This window comes from Mercenaria mercenaria, chromosome 11 (genome assembly GCF_021730395.1).
Source record: "Mercenaria mercenaria strain notata chromosome 11, MADL_Memer_1, whole genome shotgun sequence".
In the NCBI taxonomy this organism is placed as follows: domain Eukaryota; kingdom Metazoa; phylum Mollusca; class Bivalvia; order Venerida; family Veneridae; genus Mercenaria; species Mercenaria mercenaria.
The window spans coordinates 12457666-12471862 of NC_069371.1; positions in this window are offsets into that span (position 1 = coordinate 12457666).

Below are 14197 nucleotides of genomic sequence, written 5' to 3' on the forward strand. Positions count from 1 at the left end.
TCTTCATGTTTTTCATATGACAGTGTGAATATCCTGACAATACATACAATGTACAGATCAACGCGCACCTATTCCATTCATTACTGCCGAATTACAACTTATTGCAATAAAATTGAGACTTATATGTAGTCTTATCCCCAAAAATATTTTACAGTTTCGGTTTATTAGCAATCAGCAATACATTTGCAGTTTGCCAATTACAAATATAAAAAGAATTATGACAAAGACAGGCAAGTACAAGAAAGTGAACATATAGACAAAAGACAAATAACAAAACAGAAAGATATTGTTCCATGAGAAACAAGTAGATTTTCAAGAGTATTTTTTTCGTTAACACAATGCTTCTTTAATAAATTTTGCAAGATTATACAAACAGGACAAAAAGGTAGTGTCGAAGAGGCAAACTGTAGTAATACAGATAAAAACAATGTGTGTGTCGTGTATATATAAGCGCAAAGTTCTAACGTTCGTTTTCGCAAAGCGGCGCTGAATTATATCGACGGCAATGGAAAATCATACTTTGGAAATGAGAAGAATGGCTGGTACATTTTAATCCTACAGCAAAACGGTAATATGAATAAGTAGTCTAGGGCAGATTGCACGCTGACCAATTGTCCTCGATGCTCCAAACGTTTTGTTGTTCAAGAAAAGAAAACAAGAAAACTGTGGAACTAAGTATAACAAAGGATATTTATTAACTCATAATAATATTACAGATGCGTTAATGAAATTAACAACAATGAATAGTCATTTTAATTTTCAGTTTAAGAACTTGCAACTGTAAATTACACCGTTTTTCATAATAAAATAACAATTATCATACAAATCAAATTTTATGCAACAACAAATACATATGACTAGACAAACGAACAACTAAGTAATTAACAAGAGTACGTTAGAAAGACATGTCAGACTATGTATTGAATGTTTCAAATAAGCTAAATCTGAAAAGGCACGCATTGGAACTAAGAGACATTTTAAAGTTATGTCACTTCTCAACAAAATCGCTATTTATTTTCCTCAGGTAATAAGTCTATACACTACACAGCATACACTGTGCCTGAGAAAGCGGATTAGATACTGACTGAAGAGGACCTTTAAGATATGTTGTTAAATAAGAAAACAAGGGTATATCTCATTTCCTTGCGTCTTTATTTAAATATTTAACTGGTAGTACTTAAGGTACTTTTTACCTGTGAAAACATTTTTATCACGTAAGTGTGTAAGATAACATTAACATATTTCAAAATTTATTCAGCAGGGCACATTTTTTTTAAAATCAACACAAACTATAATTATCTACCTATATGATAACCATAAAGAAACTCCATTTTCATTTGTCATCATATCATATGTAAAAAAATAGAAAGAAAGTATCACTTTGTACGCATGGTAACTACTTTTCTCTTTTCTATATTGGTTTATGAGCAAACATATTCGAAATGTTTGTTTTAACTTATAACTTGTTTGTAAAGTAGAATAAACTTTCATGAAATACACTAACTGAGGATCTTTGACTATACAGTATTATACAGTTATTGCCTTTTGGTGAACTTAAAAGGCAACAATTGTTTTATTATTAAATCCATCCTACTCAATTAAAAGTATAAACATTAAATACAAGTATCTGCAGCCTTTGGTCATTTTTTCGTGTTAAATTGTGTACGACGTCGCATTATTTTGACGTCAAACCGTGGACGTCACAGCTGGAGGTCAATATGTGTTTTTAGCTCCGCCTTCGAGTCAAAACGACTTTTTATCATTGATCATGTGATTACATCTAAACCAATGGAAAGGACTATATATATAGATTTAATAATAATTCCCCATAGTAAAAAGCATGACATATAGTAAAATTTTATACTATTTAAAGAAATGACAAACATTTCCAGTAACATGTTAACCGTGAACGAGATAAATAGGTTATTAACTTTGTATGTGGATATATGCACGAGTTCTGCAGCGGTAATATTGCGCGACTTTAGGAACGCAATATTATCCGTGAAAGAACGAGTGCATATATCCACATACAAACTTGATAACCTTCTTATTACATACCCACTATCAAATAATTAATTTATGTCTAAATTATCGTTCTGTAACAAAAGACATGAAAAATACGAAAAAAAGTTTCCGAAAAATGTAATAAACAATAAACAAATTAAACTAACGCGCATTAATATTTCCAGCGAAAATGACGCCAACTTGTTGTCGCAACGTGCGCGTGGATGCCATGGACGTCACGCGATTCTTTCCATTACAACGTTAAGAAAACATTCCACGTCCGATATGTAAGCGTTCCACGTCAATATTGGAAAAATATTGCACGATCGCGGTCCATTGAAACTCAATGGAAAATAATTTTAGGTATGTAATAAGTATACATATTACGTAATGTGATGAGTGAATAGACTGCCTAGCAATATGACCAGTTCACGTACTAGTACATTTCCAAACACTTAACATACTTTATCTGATATGTATTCTTCTTTGTCCCATTTTGTTGATTATTCGCTGACATCACGAAGCAGTTGCAACAGTTTATGTCTCTATTTTAGTTTTGTACTAACACCCAGTTGGGCAAGTTTATCGTTAATTTCTCTGATAGATGTGGCATTCATTGTCAACATCGTCTTTATAGCCTGTTCTGCATGTCATACATGGCCTGAAAAAAAATGTATATCCTGCATAATGATTACTAGTATGATATTTCAGACATGCAAATATTATTCTGCATTAACATGAAAAAATATGATGTAAATCTGAAATCACCTGAATACAATTATAGATATGCTTAAATACAAATGCACTGCCATTAACACTAGGTTTAATGAGTTACGAACACGTCTATTGGGTAGTGTCTGATGTCAAACAGGTTTTACTTTTTCGATTGAAATAGGATAAATATTTACCTTCCATGCACTGAATACATTACAATAAACAGTTTTGTTTAAAGGGTGGGGTTTCGAAAGGCATTTTCCTTGAAACGTAAATAGAATATTGAAAAAATGTGCATGAAAGTAAGATGCACTTATGCTTGTATTACAAATCGAACAGTTTTGCAAACCACAAAATTAATTAAAGTACATTCATAAATTTGTTTCATATTATTAACTTTTATTGTAGGTAATAAAATTTCAATTAAACCATTAATCATTTAATACTTAATAATTAAGTAGTAATTCATTGGCAATACATTTTCACTACAAAGGTAACATGATGGCTTTATGATCTAGAAATAATATTATATAGTGACACGATATATATATAAAATGTCAGGAAATGGTCAACTCTTCCTCTGTTTTGTATACCATTATGCTAACTATATAGCGAGTCTCATCAGAATACACATACATCGTATGTACAAATTAAATAAAACAAGTTAGCCAAAATACATTGTCATTCAATGTCATGTCCGCATGCCCGCTATATGATGAAATAAGGTATGATTTGTTACAAAGGGCACAACTGCTTGATAATAATATGGCAACTATGATAGATTGGGAAGTTTGTATTTCTTTTCAACAATAACAATATTACACCGCTTACACCACATTGTGACAAAACATTATTTTTTTTTTTTTGAGGGGGGGTGGGGGGGGGGGGGGGTTGGGAACTGGTTGTACCATAGTCAAAGTAAGGTATATACGTAAAATACCCTTTTGATAACAATTCTAATTTTGTAGTAGATTTGAAGTATAATAGTAAATGGTATTGTCATGTTGCATATGTTTGTTTTTTTTTCTCTATAGTTGTACTGATAGCTCTTGTTGAACTGGCTCCCAAAGATTTCTCGATGCCCCTGTGTTGAGTAGTGGGGCTGCAGTCCTCAAGATGTGGTGGTGTCCGGGCTGGTGGTTAAATTGTAATTTGATCTTGTATCGGTGTTGGCTGCGGCCATGGCTGTACGTCTCTGTGGGTAGGTGGCCGGTGCCGATGTGGGGTTCTGTTGCTCTGTGCATGCCGGTCCGCGGCATTTCGGGGGATGTAGCTCCGTTGCTGCGTATGGGAGTGGGGTGCCTTTGGTGGTTAGTTAATGTCTTTAATTTGTAGATAAATGTGTAAGGTTTCTGGTACCGATAGAGTATTTTATCATCTGTGATCATTAATCTCCCAACTCATTTTATAGTGCAGCATTATAAATGTTATGTAAATTGTATATTATAAGTGGTTGTAATATGGATTAGAATAAACTATAAACTTCAAATAATGAATTATAAGACTATACTACGAATAGATAACGCAACCAACAAGTTAGCAGTAACTGCTAGTTATTGCAAAAAAAAAAAAAGACTTCATCAAAACTATGAATAATGTTATTATACAAATTTGGGGGAAAACCTGCCAATGCACATTCATGAAATGTAGCATTTAACACATTAAAAAGAAGAATGGCCTTCACTGCGGGCAAAGCGTAGGCGAACTGATAAGCAGACATTTCCCGGGGTTTAGTGAAATAATAAATATATACATATAAAATTAAATGATATTATTTACACAGTTAAAACTCTACTTAAATATTCTGGCAGGTTTTGACACAAGAATGATTGGTAAAAATAAATTTCATCTTATCAAAATCTGACATATTAAAAAAGTTCTGATCAACAGAGACAGCTTTGTGAATAAGACTAGCACGTAAGTCCTCATTAATATAACAGTTAACACATGATATATTAGCACATTACCTTCGTTTTCTACTTAGTTACAAAACGGGCATCTGTGGCTATAAATTAGAAGATTTTCATATCTGCACATGTCATTTTCTATTCTGCCACACCAAAACTTACTAAATGCTCTGTGAGAAGGATGACAAGGAGGGGAAAATAAATTTGCAATATTTCTCAACATAAGAGACTTTTTAAAGGTACAGTAAGTTCTGAGTTTATTGCGTCGCATTCCACGACTAGCACTATTATATCTGCAGACTGTATTCTTCCAGCTAGTAATACTGTAAATTGTCTAAATAACATCCCCCAGATAATATTGAATGCTAATTTTCTAACAAAGAAAATGTTTACATGAACTTCATACTTGGTTATCTACCTCAAATGCCAGTCTTATTTTCTCTGGATTGTGCAATGATACAAATTCGCGTCCAGAGGACAGAAACAGCTTTCCAATGTCGGAGAATAGGGGTATCCAAGGTCATTTCCTCTGCCACCGCAGGTTTGTATTTTCCATCATCCAAATAATGCCTCATGGTCCGATTGAGCACTACATTGATACAGATAACCCCAAACAGGACCGCTTTGACTAATGATCGACCAAACAAAGAGTAAAGGTATCATATGGAACTCCTCGTGCCAATTTACATTGGGCAGTTAGTAAACCGAGACCTCGGCTGGCACTTTGAGCGGCTGCCTTCTCTGATAATGCTCATCTATTAGCATACCCAAATATGTATAATTTTCAACAATAGTCAAAACATCATTTCTATCAACACGCTAAACAGAAGCTGGTCTGAAATGAACTATATTGCTTTTGCTACTGTAAATATTCATACCATTATTATTACACCAGTATGACAAAGCTGTAAAATGGGTTTGAAAATTATTAGTATTCTCATTTAAAATAATACGGTCATCAGCGTATCATTAACAACATTATTTTGTCTCTCCTACAGGGTTACTAAGGTCAAAGCTCTTAAAGTATGAAATCAAATGATTATGAGCAAATTATAGAGTGAAGGAGACAGGACTCTGTCTTGTTTTTCAAACCAGAATGCACATCGGACCAACCGGTATGAAGCACAGGAAGTTACGGATGTAAAGTCTTTTCTAAGGTTTCTCTCTGATAAAAAATTATAAGCCTTTCTGAAGTCTATAAATACGGCGAACGTGGATTTTCTACGTTTCTTTCTAATGTAGTGTAGATAATATTTGTAAGTGTAGAAATTAGAAATTAAAGTACTGCGGATTTTCCTAAATCCACCCCGCTAGCTCATCTTCCAGCTGAACATTATTCTCAGACCATTCTAGAAAGCGTATATTTAGTAAATTACAATAAATCTTATAGACAGTCGATACTAAAGGGTAAATGATACATTTTACTCAACAAGTTGAAACATTTCCTTTATCAAAACAGACATTAAATCTCTGCATGAATAGAATTAACCCGACTGCTTTCCCGCATTGTGCACTGTCAGGACATTTTACTTATGTAATAGAAATACAACTATTAAAATCCGTATTAGTTTTATAGAGTTAAAATATTAAACAGAAATCAATCAAGTGTAACGATACAAAATTGTCATCTCCAAAATATTTCAAATGAATAACAAGTCCCCTTTCGCGTAGCACGAATCGCCTGTTTCCGACATGGCCTTGAACGATATCTCAATAAAGATGACATAGTTGACAGAATTATTTAATTCTTGCAAAAAGCAGGATGGAGTTATGTTTCTTGCTGTACAGAGTCAGCTTTTGTTGGTGAACAAGTGTTGCATGTTTTAAATCAATAGCTTTGATAGAGTAGGAGAAAAGCTGACCTAAACATAAAACTTGACCAGGCAATGCCGACGCCGATCTCTATTGCAAACTCATACAAAAGAAATGTGTTTTTCTTATCATAAGCAATCTACAGATCATAATCTATCATGCTGATTTCTCTCTGCCACAGAGCGAAGTGCATGTAATTATAATTATCTATTGTATAATAGCTCGGTGATTTTTCTTAACAAATTTGATGCAGGTAGATCGTATATACTGAGCGCAGGGTGTGGTAACTAAAAGTGTGTAGGTATTAAATACCCGCACGCTAGTTACCGCACTGTTGGACTGGAAAGTATGCTAGCGTGTATGGGCGTGTCTCTAACAGCACACAGCGACGTGCATTTTCTTGATTTTCTGCGCTCGCATTGGTTTATTTTACCTGAGCTTTACTCATTTGTAAAACAAGGATTTTAAGTACTCACTGAATTGCTGTATATTGCAATGTGGAACGCCTACTGAACGACCATATATGGATGGCTATGATACAAAACAGAAAGATCATTAAAACTCTCGGGTAAACGATTTTTACTCGGGGGCTACGCCCCCTCGTACAAATCGTTTACCCTCCAGTTTCAATGCTCTTTCTATATTGGAAAATGGGTATGTTCTATCGGGACAAAAAACAAAACAAAACAAAACAAACAAAAAACAAAAAATAAAAAAAAACATGAAAAACATAACTAGTCAGTGATAGTATTTTAAAGGATGCGATTATGACCCTCTGATGTCAACAGAGGGCAAACAACATAAACATATTTAAATTCTTTTAGATACGGAGTTCGCAAAACCAAGTCGGAGAACTCAAATACAGATCTTGCCATAATGTTTCTTATACATGAACGTGGGTATGCTGCAAAGAAATCGCAAATACTGCAGCTTTCATACAGTTGGAACAGATACCGCATACGTACTGAAGAGACTTCTTCAACAATTCTTTGTCATTTAATTCTAGAATATCATCTTTCAAAGAAGCCCTACAACGTAAACTGAGAAACCAGTTTTAGTTTGTAACTCCACTACATATATCTTCTGATGAAAGAAATGCACTTCTTGTTCTATATGAATGTGCTGCGTCAATGCTTAGAGATGTCCATTATAATATTACTGGTAATAGTGATGAACGGCTGACAGTACAGAAATATAATTCCAGTGACGACTTCTTGACATTAGTACACGTAGCACTTAAATTAAGGGCTAATTTGTTCTCTCTGGAAGGACATTCTGGACTGAGTGTGACTGAAAATGATTCAGTAAGCTGTGATTGGGAGTGTCTGTTCATGTTTCTGTATTTAGCGTATGGTGGCCAAGAGCTTCTAGATGAAGAATTTGACCACAAAGATCCTGAATCTGATAGGCAAACAAAAATATTAAGTGTAGCACAAGATATTGTTTATGGAGTGAGTGATAGTAAAAAATGGAACCCTAAACACATAGATCTTGAAAGTACATAGCACTAGATGACTAGGTTAAAACATTCAGTTTACGTATTTTATAGTGCAGGACACACATAGCGCTACAAAGACATACTAAGAGTAGACACATCTTTAGCTGAAAAAAAACAACAACCTGGAATCAATGGATCCTGAAACTGGTTGTTATTCCGCTGAATTACTGAGAATGAGATATCGACACATTAAACACTGTTGTTCAAAATGCATATATCACAAAGACTGGGACAGTTGCATTTAGTTATAACTGTTGATCAGGCTCTTTACTTTAAGCTTGTGGATTTGAAATCGACATTGCCCTGGAATGGGTGGTTTCAATGAATTTGAAATCTGGTGTAACTTTTTTAGCACTTCCTGCAAATAAAATTGACGTAGTAGATTTTTATCAGAAGCTGATCATGCAATCACCTACAGAAAGGACGTTGGTTGTTGGCGTCGGCTTTTAGGAAGAAGAAACTGTTGAAACCACTGCCATTGAACTTAATTTGGATGAATTAAAGGCTAAACGCGAGGAAGCTGACACAGTGCAAAACTGATAGAAGGTCTTGGATATGGACAACTGTCTGATGAAGTAATGAATAATTGAATATTTTATTTGCAAAATGTATGGCCAAGATGCTGTAAATACTGACAGTGCTCAAAATGTTAATGTTTGGCAGGTCTATAAGTCCTAAACACATACCTCCAACCAGCGATGCTTGCTCATTTCACATTAGAAGAGCTCATTATCAAGCCAGTTCTTATTACCCGTGATCCAATTCCTCAAGCTTGTATTGAGTTCATTGCTTGCAAGTGTACACCTGGATGTAGGACCCTTAGATGTAAATGTAAAAGACTGGGCTCTTAAGCACAGATATAAATTATGTATATGCGATTAAAGCATTACCAGCTGTATGAACTCGAGGCATGAAATGAACACGACATGAACATGAAATGGGACTGTGAAGGCAAATATTTCAATCTATATTATTTTGCAATAATTATATGATAAACAGTTTAGCTTCTGTCCTTTAAAATCATTCCAAATATAAACTTAGTGTACTGTATTCAGCAATAGCTTTGCAATTATAACCAACGTGAATTAGTTAATAATCATCTTTTTGGCGAAATATTCAAGTTAGTGTAGTGCTTTTTGTCTCCTAACGGAGAACACATTTGGATTAAGAGTTATTTATCTGTGAAAAAAGTGTTATTAATTTAATCTGTTAATATGTTACACATAACTTAAATTTGATAAAGAACCCCACATATTTTTAGATAATTGTAGTACTATTACATATTTATATTAGAAATATCTTAATTTGGCGGCCATTTTGTTTTCCGCCATTTTGACCTACAAAAAATCATTTGTCAGATGGCCAACATATATTTTTGAATTCAGCATACCCAAATTATACTAAAAAAGTATATGGGACCAAATACTAACAAAATGCCTGTACCTCTCACATTTATTGAAATCTGGACTAGACTATAGGAGTACATGATAAGTTTTATGAGGATGCAGCTTTATCTGATGTTTGTTCTATATTAAACTTAGCTTTGACTGAATAGTATGTATTAGTTCTTTGTGGACAAAATTAGAATAACACTTTCTATGGCAACGTATTTTGTCATTTTCATCTATTTTTTCTTGATAGACCTCTCCAATAAACTATTCACATGTATCATGCATAAATTGATCTTTATCGGTCTTCATGGATCGGACTGTGTCCTTTTTAACGTTATGAAAATTCGATCGCTTTCATTAAAATTTTGCAAAATTTGTCTGTTTGTCTGGAACATTTAATATAAGAGGCGGCTGAATGAACTTACATTTCATTACACTGCAAAATTGTCCGCACTGCACTCGATGAAATAAACCTTATCCTGCTTAATTTCTATAATGAACCTGTCCATCTTTCATTTCTATAATGAACTTGTCCATCTTTCAATTTGGACAGATCCATTAACCTTTAAAAGGGGTGCATACCAAATATATACTGACTGAATGGCCAAGAGTGCAGATCATGATCAGACTGCATGGATGTGCAGGCTGATCATGATCTGCACTGATCGCAAAGGAAGAATCAATCATGTCCAGCATGATAAGGGTTAAACACTCTCTCATTGTTAATGACTGCCATTCAATGACAATTTAGATTATTAAAAATAGAAAATGGAAAGTGCAAGTTTCATTTGCATTACAGCTGTTGTAATTGAGGTACATTCAGTCAGGTCAGCAGATATAAAATGACGTGAATCTCTTTCTGTAACGGGAACATCATTTATAATTCAAGTCTATAGACCTGCTCCTCGTGACTGCCTATTAATAAGCAACCGCAGCATGATCAAACGGATTAAAAAGCGTTCAGAATACACAAGCACGTGTTGAAACACCTATATGCACTTACCAAAAAATATTTAATTATCGGGGAAATTAACGTGATTTACCTTATTATTGTGGTGAACTTCTAAAAGAGGAAATAGAGCAGTGACAATGTGCGTAGCCTTTGCATCTGTTAATCTACTATAACCTAACTAAAACCAACGAAATACAGTAATTACTTTCTGAAATTTATCAAGTCCTGACACATCCCGCATTTACTCATGTCCTTAAAATTTCTGCAATGTCTCACGTCCTGGCACATGCTACAATGTCTTATGTCCTGACATACACTACATCGTCTCCCGTCCTGACACATGTCCTGACGCTTTCTGCATTGTCTTACGTTCTGTCACGCTCTACATTGTCTAACGTACTTACACTTCCATTTTGCTTTACGTCCGGACCTATTCAGAATGTATGTCTCACGTCCTGACACTTCTTGTATTTTCTCACGTCCTGATATGTTCTGCATGGTGTAACGTCCTAAGACTTCCTGCGTTATCTTACCTGTCTAAGGTCCTGACACTTTCTTTATTGTCTAACGTCCTGATACTTCCTACATTGTCTACCGCCTCGATAGCCTAGTGGTAGAGCGTCCGCTTCGAGTGCGGGAGGTCATGTGTTCGATCCCCGGCCGCGTCATACCAAAGACGTGAAAAATGGTACCAGTAGCTCCCCTGCTCGGTGCTCAGCATTTAAAGGGAAACTGGCCTCTTCTCTCATACCCTCGTGGCGATGGATTCCATCAGGAATGAGGTGTCGAGAGTGATTAACATAAGTTTTAGAACTTCATTCACAGTCGACCTAAAATAAATTATGTATATAACGTCCCGACACGTTCTGCCATGTTCTGCAGTGTCTCAAGTCCTGACATGTTCTGTAGTGTCTCAAGTCCTGACATGTTCTGCAGTTCCTCAAGTCCTGACACGTTCTGCAGTGTCTCAAGTCCTGACATGTTCTGCAGTGTCTTAAGTCCTGACATGTTCTGTAGTGTCTAATGGCATGGCACTTTCTGCGTTGTCTCACATCAGTCATATTCCAACTTTTATGTCGTGTTATTAGAACTGTTTAGTTTCCACTCAGTCCTGGGCAAGAGGGCGAGGACGGCAGCATCTGTTTCCACTACCGTCCATGAACAGGCTCAATCATAACCAAGCCTGCAACATTTTCGTTTTTGTCCAGTTGAGCGACCTTCTTCTAATCTAACATGACTGATGACGATACAATAGAAGGTATTGTGTGAAATTATGAAGTTTTTAGGATTATCATAAAACAGGAATGTAAGATGCTCTTTAGCATGTCAGTTTTATCTATCAGCCCACGTGGTCTTTTTGAATAAAAACATCTTATTAAACTTTTTAACATCTTATAATAATTTGATAATTTATTCGTAATATACGATCATTATATATAGCATACATAACAGATTTACGATCTAGAATGTTAAATGGCGAGAAGGTAAATCTAAAGTGTCAGGAAGTGGATACCTCTTCCTCTTAATATATGTGATAAATGGAGACTATTAATATATGTCAGGATAACAAAATTTAATACTGTCTATATATTGAAAGATATTTATTTGGGCAAAGCTTTCGTGCGAGGGCATCGACGTAAATTTTATTGCATGGTGTATGATTTTGCTAAAAGCATATAAGTATTGCATGGGTGTAGAGTTGGTAAATACGTTTCTGTCAAACATTAAATTTGTAAGTGGATATAATTAATATCTTTGTATCATATACTGGACAATAATTGTTTAATTCAGACTAAAATGGAGTTCCTGCATTTTAAGGATAATGGTACCGGGATAAGCTACTTTATTTCAAGTTCATCTTTGGGGTTATCATCTTGAAGTAAAACAATTATTAATTCACATTTGTATCGTTTGAATATGACCATTTCATGTACAGACTGACAGGGAGGGCACAGCAAGAAGTGCATTGTGTGCACATTGTGTATGAAACGTCGTTAGAATTAAAATATTGCAAGGGAAATAATTTTGAATCTATCTTGATGTAAATTCTACAGGTACCTTATTATGAAAGGTCAATTATCATCAAATAAAGACTTCTAAAGAAATATAACCATACTTTCCTTATATTTTAATATCAGCTGAATCTTCGAAATTTCATCGTCATGTTAAATGTTTATTTTTATAAGATAAAGAAGGCGTTCATGGTGTTATTTCTTTAAAGAAAATTAGCACTTTTACATGGGGTTCAAGGTTTGCTGATAAAAAATGTTCACCAATGATGACAAGATGTCATCCGGCAGTTTCTTAATCAATATAATCTGTTGACAGAAAACTGCAATAAAACCTTGTACATACACTGCTACAAGGTTCGGTCTCTTTTTCTCTGTTATTCTACTGGACTAATATGTGACTAGAAAATTTCTTAGAAAATACATGACCCTAACTCTTCTCATCATATTACCTTTACAACAAAAATAACAACTGAACCCTAATAAGACATTGAAATAATTTGGAAAATGGAAAGGGAACATATTATGGACTAAGTCTCTGATGCTAGGAACTAAGTTATTCTTAAGCAGCTTAAGCGGAGTAACCTAGCAAGTTTTTAGACTGAGAAACAGACAGAACATAATCATTATATTTCCCAATCATCGGGGAAAAACATTTCAGATATTGTACACGTGCAGAACTGCGTACTGCAATATCTCACTTATGCGCTCAGTAGACATGTCTTGAATATAAGACCAGTCATATAAAAACAAAAACTATGGATACGCAATTTATAAAAGGACTCGTGTTATAAAGGTTTTAATAATTAATATAAATGTGTTAATGTGACTGAAGAAATTCATTGATTTATAGACACTTTTTAAAAATTACTTTCTGATTGCCACTATCAAACGTATGGGTCTCTCTATGTATTCTGTACCTACATGTGACTGATAGCGTTACAATAGAACATACATTTACCGGACGGCAAGCCATCAATAAGTATTTTATTTAAAGACATCAGAATGAAGTTTTTAAAAAAATTCCCCAGCAAAATTCAAGTTGAACTATAAAACTATGAACTGTTTACTTATATAAGGTCTTACGTTATAAAGTATTATAAACAAGAGGGTCATGATGACCCTGGATCGCTCACCTGAGTAATATGAGCTACATGTTTCAAATGTCAGACTGATGATAAAATATTAAGAAAGTCAGTATGTCACATTCATGGTCAATGAAATTCAGTTGTAAGATTTGTGTGAAAAACTGTATGTCATCAAAATTTCAAGGCTGTATCTTAAAAAACAAGAAAGTAGGTCAGAAGGTCAAGGTCACAGTCAAGTAACATCATATTACTTGGGGTCTTCAGGTAATTTATAATAACTAAACAGTCTTGGAAATAGGATCAGATGATTTTTTAAGTATATTTCCTATATAACTCACATAATAACTAAGTGACCCCAGGGCGGGGCCTCTTTTAACCCCATGGGTATAATTTGAACAATTTTGGTAGAGAACTACTAAACAATGCATCATACCAAATATCAAAAGCCTAGGTCGTATGGTTTCAGACAAGAAGATTTTTAAAGCTTTTACCTATATAAGTCTGTATAAAACTTGGGACCCCCAGGGCAGGGCCTCTTTTCACCCAAGGGGTACAATTTGAACAATTTTGGTTGAGGACAATAAGACAATGCTACAAACCAAATATCAAAGGTCTAAGTGTTGTGGTTTCAAACAAGGAGATGTTTAAACTTTTTTCCCTATATAAGTCTATGTGAAACTTGGGACACCCGGGGCGGGGCCATATTTGATCCTAGGGGGATAATTTGAACAATCTTGGTAGAGGACCACTACATGATGCTACATACCAAATATCAAAGCCCTAGGCCATGTGGTTTTGTACAAGAAGATTTTCAAAGTTTTC